The sequence below is a fragment of the Paramormyrops kingsleyae genome, chromosome 18 (genome assembly GCF_048594095.1).
Source record: "Paramormyrops kingsleyae isolate MSU_618 chromosome 18, PKINGS_0.4, whole genome shotgun sequence".
Taxonomy (NCBI): Eukaryota; Metazoa; Chordata; class Actinopteri; order Osteoglossiformes; family Mormyridae; genus Paramormyrops; species Paramormyrops kingsleyae.
Genome location: NC_132814.1, coordinates 2,626,453 through 2,633,295, shown reverse-complemented (window position 1 = coordinate 2,633,295; position 6,843 = coordinate 2,626,453). Strand labels below are relative to the sequence as shown.

General features: G+C 55.3%; 2 non-coding genes across 2 annotated transcripts; both read left to right on the top strand.

Annotated features, from left to right (window-relative positions):
* The first annotated feature begins 5,300 nt into the window (after positions 1–5,300).
* LOC140579965 (U2 spliceosomal RNA) lies at positions 5,301–5,491 on the top strand. Its single transcript, XR_011983756.1, has one exon. It is a non-coding gene; the product is annotated as a U2 spliceosomal RNA (small nuclear RNA).
* Positions 5,492–5,865: 374 nt separating this feature from the next.
* LOC140580066 (U5 spliceosomal RNA) lies at positions 5,866–5,979 on the top strand. Its single transcript, XR_011983842.1, has one exon. It is a non-coding gene; the product is annotated as a U5 spliceosomal RNA (small nuclear RNA).
* Positions 5,980–6,843: the final 864 nt, after the last annotated feature.

Sequence of the window (6,843 nt, the reverse complement as noted above, 5' to 3'; positions counted from 1 at the left end):
TAGTCTAGTTTTTAGCTCAGCCCGTCTTGGACTACGGCGGAAGGACCTCTGGAACACTGCGCCTTGCTCCACTCCGAGTGGGACGGCTGATGCCGGAGCACCCCAGCTGGAGGACGGCAGCTACGGCTCCCAGGACGGCAGTGACGGCCCCAGCGGCGGCTCCAGTGGCCGGGACGACCCCCTCCTCCGGACCGGGTCCGATGGTAGGTGGCGGTCTGCTTAACACGGCCCGGTTCCGTTGGAGGAACCTGGATGGAGAGGCCCAGTTTCACGACAGGGTCTTCTTCATCCGGGAGGTGGTGTTTGGTGTGCTGGGCTTTAAGCTGGAGGACCTGATCTGCGTCCAGAGGAACCATCCCCAGAGGTTTCTGGATGTTACCTTGGCCTCTGAGGAGGCATACCGGAGGGTGCTGGAGCAGAGCAAGTCCGACCACCCGCTCTTGAATATGTACTCGGTTGAGCCCTTGTGGTTTACGGACAAGCGGGTGGTAACGGTGCATGTGTTCAATCCTTACGTGTCGGCGGAGGCCGTCTGCCATTTCCTCACTAAACACGTTGAGGTTTTACCAGGACACAGAGACGTCCGGGACGAGCTGGGTGTGTGGAATGGGCGCCGCCAGTTTCAGGTGCGACTGCGGCCGGATGGAAAGGGGGGATATCTTCATCCCCCAGCCTACTTTTCCATCGGGCCCAACAGGGGGTACCTGTTCTACACTGGACAGCCTACCTTCTGCCGGTCGTGCCAGGGCCATGGACACAAGGCGGAGGACTGCCCGGACCTTAAGTGCCGTAACTGCCTTGAGCCCGGGCACATGGCTAAGGACTGTAAGGGCCCCCAACGTTGCCGCCACTGTAGCAGCGAGGAGCACCTGGCCCGTGTCTGCCCCCAGCGCTCCTATGCGGGCGTTCTGGCGGGTGGTGGGCAGGTGAGGCGGGTGCCGGACCGGGAGCTGCTCCCTGCCCCAAAGCCAGGGGGGCCTCAGGAGAGGTCAGTGGGGGCCCAGGAAGAAGTGGCCAGGTCCCCAGTGAAGACCCCGTTGGGGGCTGAGGGGCCCCGGGCTCAGGCTGGGCAGTCCCCGCAGGCCCGGGCCGGGGTCACCAAAAGGAAGAAGAAGGGTGACCCCAAGGACAAAACTAAGAAGACGAGGAAGGAAGCAGAGGAGGCAACAGGTACCCCCAAGGAGGCGGCGCCCCCAGCTGAGGCCCCTGTACAGGTCGTATCGCCCCCCGCCCCCAAAACAGAAGATATAAGTTGGAATTTGTCAATGTTGTCCCCAGCCCTTCCCCAGGAGGACATTACCTTTTCGGGCCTGGAGGTTTCACCAAACGACCAGGCCTACCTGGAGGACTCCATGCTGGGGAAAATTCTGGGCATGAGCGGGGAGGGGGAACAGGGGTCTTAATAGCTGGTTTTAGGGTTTATAGTTTTTAAAATTTTTATGGTTTTAATTTCTTATTGTTTTATTCTTTTTTTAATCCCCCCATGGCTGATTTTAAAATTTTTACTGTTAACGTCAGAGGGTTGAGGAACCCAGTCAAAAGGGCCGCGGTCTTTGATGAACTGACATCCTCCCCTTTCAATCTCTGTTTCTTGCAGGAAGTCCACCTCAGGGACCAGCGGGACGTGGCTCTTTTCTCACAAGCGTGGAAGAGGGGTAAGTCCTGCTGGAGCGTTGGTGGTGTCCATTCTTCAGGCGTCGGCATCCTTTTTGGTGACCGGGCCTTTGAGAATGTGAGTACCTTCACTGTAGTGCAGGGAAGGGTTTTGGGAGTGGACGCCACCTGGAGAGGTCAGCACATCCGGGCGATGTGCGTTTACGCTCCAGTGGAGGCCTCGTCCCGCATTGCGCTTTTTGAGGAGCTGGCCCAGTTTTGTGTCACTAATAGACACATAATTTTAGGAGGGGACTTCAATACTTTTTTAGAAGGGAAAGGGGATGTCAGCACTAAACATTTTAGGAATTTGATCCGCAGCCTCAACCTCTCTGATGGTTTTAAAACGTGCAACCCCACAGATCCGGGCCATACCTGGCACAACAGTCGTGGGGCCAGCAGCCGTATTGATTATATTTTAGCTTCGCCCTCTGTTGTTTTTAGGAAGGTTTTGAGGTCTCCACGGTGGTACTCGGACCATACATCGGTCGAGGCCACAGTTTCCATTGACGCCCCTACCTTCGGGAGGGGCTATTGGAAGCTGAACGTGGAGATCTTAGAAGAGAGAGACTTTAGGTCTCTCTTCCTGGATCATTTTACTGCGTGGCGGGGCTGTAAGGCAGCCTACGTCTCCACGGCCGCATGGTGGGAGAGCGTAAAAGAGAGGGTTAGAGCTCTAGCTATCCACTATTGCGGCCAGCGTAAAGCTAAAAGGCTTTACGAAATCCAACGGCTAGAGACCAGGCTGCAGAGGGAGTATGCCCGCCACAACAACGGAGGGGCTTTTAACTTTGAGGAGGTGCAGGCAGCCAAAGCTAAGCTGAGGGGCCTGCACGAGCAATCGGCTGCGGCCTCCTTGTTTTGGGCCAGGGCTTTGGAAAGGGAGGAGAATGAGAAATGTACAGCCTTCTTCTTTAATAAGGTGAAACTGGCCCGTGAGGAAAAGTGTTTCACTGCCCTCCGGGACCAAGGAGGCAACCTGGTCTCCGATTCGGCCCGGATGCTGGAGGTTGCTAAATGTTTTTACGGTGACCTTTTTAAGAAAAGGGAGACCGAACCTGAGCTAGGGGAGCAGTTTTTATCTAAACTCAAACCTAGTCTTCCCAGTGAGGCAAGGGACAGCTTAGATGCCCCCTTCACTCTAGCCGAGCTGACTGAGGTGCTAGGCAAAATGAACCGGCGCAAAGTTCCTGGTCTCGATGGACTCCCCGTGGAATTCTATTCCACGTTTTGGGAAGTCCTCGGGCCGGAGCTGCTAGAAGTGGCTGAGGACGTGCAGCGTCAGGGCATGCTCACCAAGAGCATGCGGTCAGGGGTCTTGTCTTTGTTGTACAAGAAGGGCGATCGTGCCGAACTTGGCAACTGGAGACCCCTGACAATGCTTTGCGTAGATGCAAAGATCATAGCAAAGACCCTAACTGAGCGCCTAAAAAAGGCCATGACCCACCTGGTCCATAGTGACCAGACTTGCGGGGTCCCGGGTCGATCTGCGACTTGGAATTTACATTTAATTCGGGACGCGATCGCCTGGGCTGAGGACAGGAATGTCCCTCTGGCACTCGTTAGCTTGGACCAGGAGAAGGCGTTTGACCGAGTGGACCACTGCTTCCTGTTTGGGGTATTGAGCAGGCTAGGTTTTGGGCCTAAGTTCTTGGGATGGGTTCATGCGCTTTATACTGAGGTTGGTAGCCATGTGTCGATTAATGGTTCCCTCAGTGATTGGGTTCCCCAGTCAAGTGGAGTGAGGCAGGGTTGCCCTCTCTCCCCCCTCCTCTACGCTCTATATATAGAGCCGCTGGCGAGCGCCATCCGTGCCCATCCAGGTATCAACGGCCTGATCCTGCCAGGGAGTGGGGGCCTGACGGTAAAGCTGGCCCAGTACGCAGACGATACCACTCTGTTTGTGTGCTCGGACCATGCGCTCGGTCACGCCCTGGGCTTGGTGCAGGCGTTCGGGAAGGCCTCCGGGGCTGCACTTAACCTTAGCAAGTCGGTGGTCAAGTACTTTGGCAGCTGGAAGGCGAGAGAGGACGTCCCGGGGGGGCTCACTCTCTGCGGCGGCCCTCTCAAGGTGTTGGGGGTTAACTTTCTTTCGAAAGGTGCTGCCCGGGTAAACTGGGAAGAGCGTTTGACGATCGCCAGGCGGAAGATGGGGATGTGGAAGGCCAGGTCCCTGTCCTTCCTGGGTAAGGTTCTCGCCTTGAAGGTTGATATCCTTCCCACCCTCCTCTACCTCGCCCATGTGTTCCCCATGCCCCGCTTCATGCGGAGAGGCTTAACTAAGGATGTGTTTAACCTTGTTTGGGGCGGCAGGTATGAGTACGTGAGGAGGGAAGTGATGTACCTTGGAAAGGACAGTGGGGGGAGGGATGTTCCTGACTTCCCTCTCAAGCTTGACTGCCTGTTCTTCTCCCAGATCTGTGCACGTCTGGTGGCTCCCCTAGAACACCCCCACCAGTATTTTGTTCACTTGTGGCTGGCCCTGCCCATGAGACGTCTGTTGACGTCGTGGTCCAACGCCGGGCCCAAGGCGGAGACGCTGCCGACCCACTATCACCATGCTATTAAGTGGAGTAAGTCTCTTCCGGCAGGTCTCCCCCCAGGGACCCTCACCAGGCACCGAGCCCTGTATCGGGCTGTGCTGGTGAAGAGGGGAACCCGTGCTGTGCTGGGCCTGGAGAAGGACACCTGGACCAGGATCCAGCCCAAGGGGTTGGATAACCGGCTGCAGGACCTGAACTGGCAGTGTGTGCATGGTAAGCTGCCGGTCAGGGATGTACTGTACAGGCACAAGCTGACCAGACACTCAGGCTGCCCACGTCCCGAGTGCTCAGAGGAGGAGACCCTCAGGCACGCCTTTTGGGACTGTGGGTATGCCAGGGAGGTCTGGAGATCAGTGCAAGGCCTGTGCAGGAAACTAGACCCGCAGTTTGTGTTGTCCTACGATAAGGTGATGATGGGGTGGCCCCAAGGTCCTCAGGCTCCCTTCCCGCCCCGGATGTGGCTGCTGATCAGCATGACCAAACGTGAACTTTGGAATGCAAGGTCGGCACTCATCCATAAAGGGGCAGATTTGAGGGCCTGGGGATTATATCGAAAGATTGTGGCGGACTTGGATTTCAGGATGGAGCGGGACATCATCCAGTGGGGCTACCACGAGGCCAAGGAAAGGTGGAAGGGCCTTCTGCGGCCATAGCCCCACTAACATCTTGGTGAGTACGAGCTCCATCCAGGAAGGTCGGTGTGGCACGTGAGTTGTGAACGCACGCACCTTATACTGTGCCTTTCTTGGTGGTGCGTTAATGTTTTTTTTCAGTGTCACACCATAAAGTTCACAAGGATCGGAAACCCTTTGCAATGGGATTTTAAGCCTGGGGGTGATTTTGAAAATAACCACTGACACTCAATGGTTTTTGATTAATATTTGCTTATTTATTGAATGTCTGGTGTGGTTTATGTATTTTATATTTAAATTTTAAACTCTGATATGGGCTGAATTTTAACGGTGTGTTAATGTCTTGTTTGAAATCCTCTTAAGGAGATTATAATTGTAATATTTTATTGATTGAAATAAAAATTGTAATTGAATTTGAAATAGCCGGAATGATGAGTGAAGGTTGGCCGAGTTGATGAAGCGACGGGTATCCAACTCTGACTGGTAAAAAAAAAAAAAAAAAAAAAAAATCTGTTCTTATCAGTTTAATATCTGATACGTCCCCCATGGAGGGGACCACATATTAAACGGATTTTTGGAACAGGGAGCCGGAAGTGGGGCTTGCCCCGTCCGCTCCACGCATCGACCCGGTATTGCAGTGCTTCCGGGAATGGTGCACCTCTACTGCCCCCTGTTGTCGAAAGGCAGAACTGACTGACTGACTGACTGACTGAGTGCTGTGAGGGGGGGGGCCCTGTCTGTGCGTGGCCCCCGTTTCCCGCCGTTTTTCTTTTTTTTTTTTTTTTTTTTTTTTAAAGGAAGGTGACACACTGTTTGTGCGGTGGACAGCTGCGCTGAGGTAAGGCATGATGTCATCTTTGCCTTTTGAATTTCCCCTCATGTTTGTTAAAATGATTGCTGTCTTTTGAGAGGACAGGAGGACAGGGAGGAGTCGGGGCCCCGAGGACGGCGGCTGCGACGCCCCTGGGCATTCTACTCCGAGCGGGGGCGTCACGCAGGCCCGGCTAACGGCGACGGGCTTGGCGGCGGCCCCATATCGACTCGGGTCTCTCTTCATCCCGTATAAATCTTTCGCCTTTTACTAAAGATTTCCGTGGAGAGGGATAGCGATGAGTTCATGGTATTTTTGGAGGCTCTGCCCAAGCAGAGCTGCACTGCTGCTGTCAAAGGAAGACTGGGCCCGGCTTAGCGGCTGGCGTTAGGTGCCCGGTGGCGCGGCTGTGGTCTCCCTGGATCACGCGTGGACTCGCCGGGCGACACCTGCCAGAGGGGCTGGTGAGGGCTGAGCCGCGCCAGCTCCGTCGGCATCCCGCATGCCGGCGCCCGGCGGGGCGCAATTTGTGGGTATCGCTTCTCGGCCTTTTGGCTAAGATCAAGTTTTTAAAAACTTTTGGCGTTTTTCTTAGCCGTTTTACCCGTCGTGTTTTTTAGTTTAGCGGATACCAAGGGGATCCTAATGCGTGCCCAGCAGGTGGCCTGACCGCCGCTGCCACGGGGTGAACCTTGGTATCCTGTTTTAGTGTTTTTCAGCCCTTGTTTGTTTTTATTCACTTTTATTATTTTATTTTTTAGTCTAGTTTTTAGCTCAGCTCGTCTTGGACTACGGCGGAAGGACCTCTGGAACACTGCGCCTTGCTCCACTCCGAGTGGGACGGCTGATGCCGGAGCACCCCAGCTGGAGGATGGCAGCTACGGCTCCCAGGACGGCAGTGACGGCCCCAGCGGCGGCTCCAGTGGCCGGGACGACCCCCTCCTCCGGACCGGGTCCGATGGTAGGTGGCGGTCTGCTTAACACGGCCCGGTTCCGTTGGAGGAACCTGGATGGAGAGGCCCAGTTTCACGACAGGGTCTTCTTCATCCGGGAGGTTGTCTTTGGTGTGCTGGGCTTTAAGCTGGAGGACCTGATCTGCGTCCAGAGGAACCATCCCCAGAGGTTTCTGGATGTTACCTTGGCCTCTGAGGAGGCATACCGGAGGGTGCTGGAGCAGAGCAAGTCCGACCACCCGCTCTTGAAT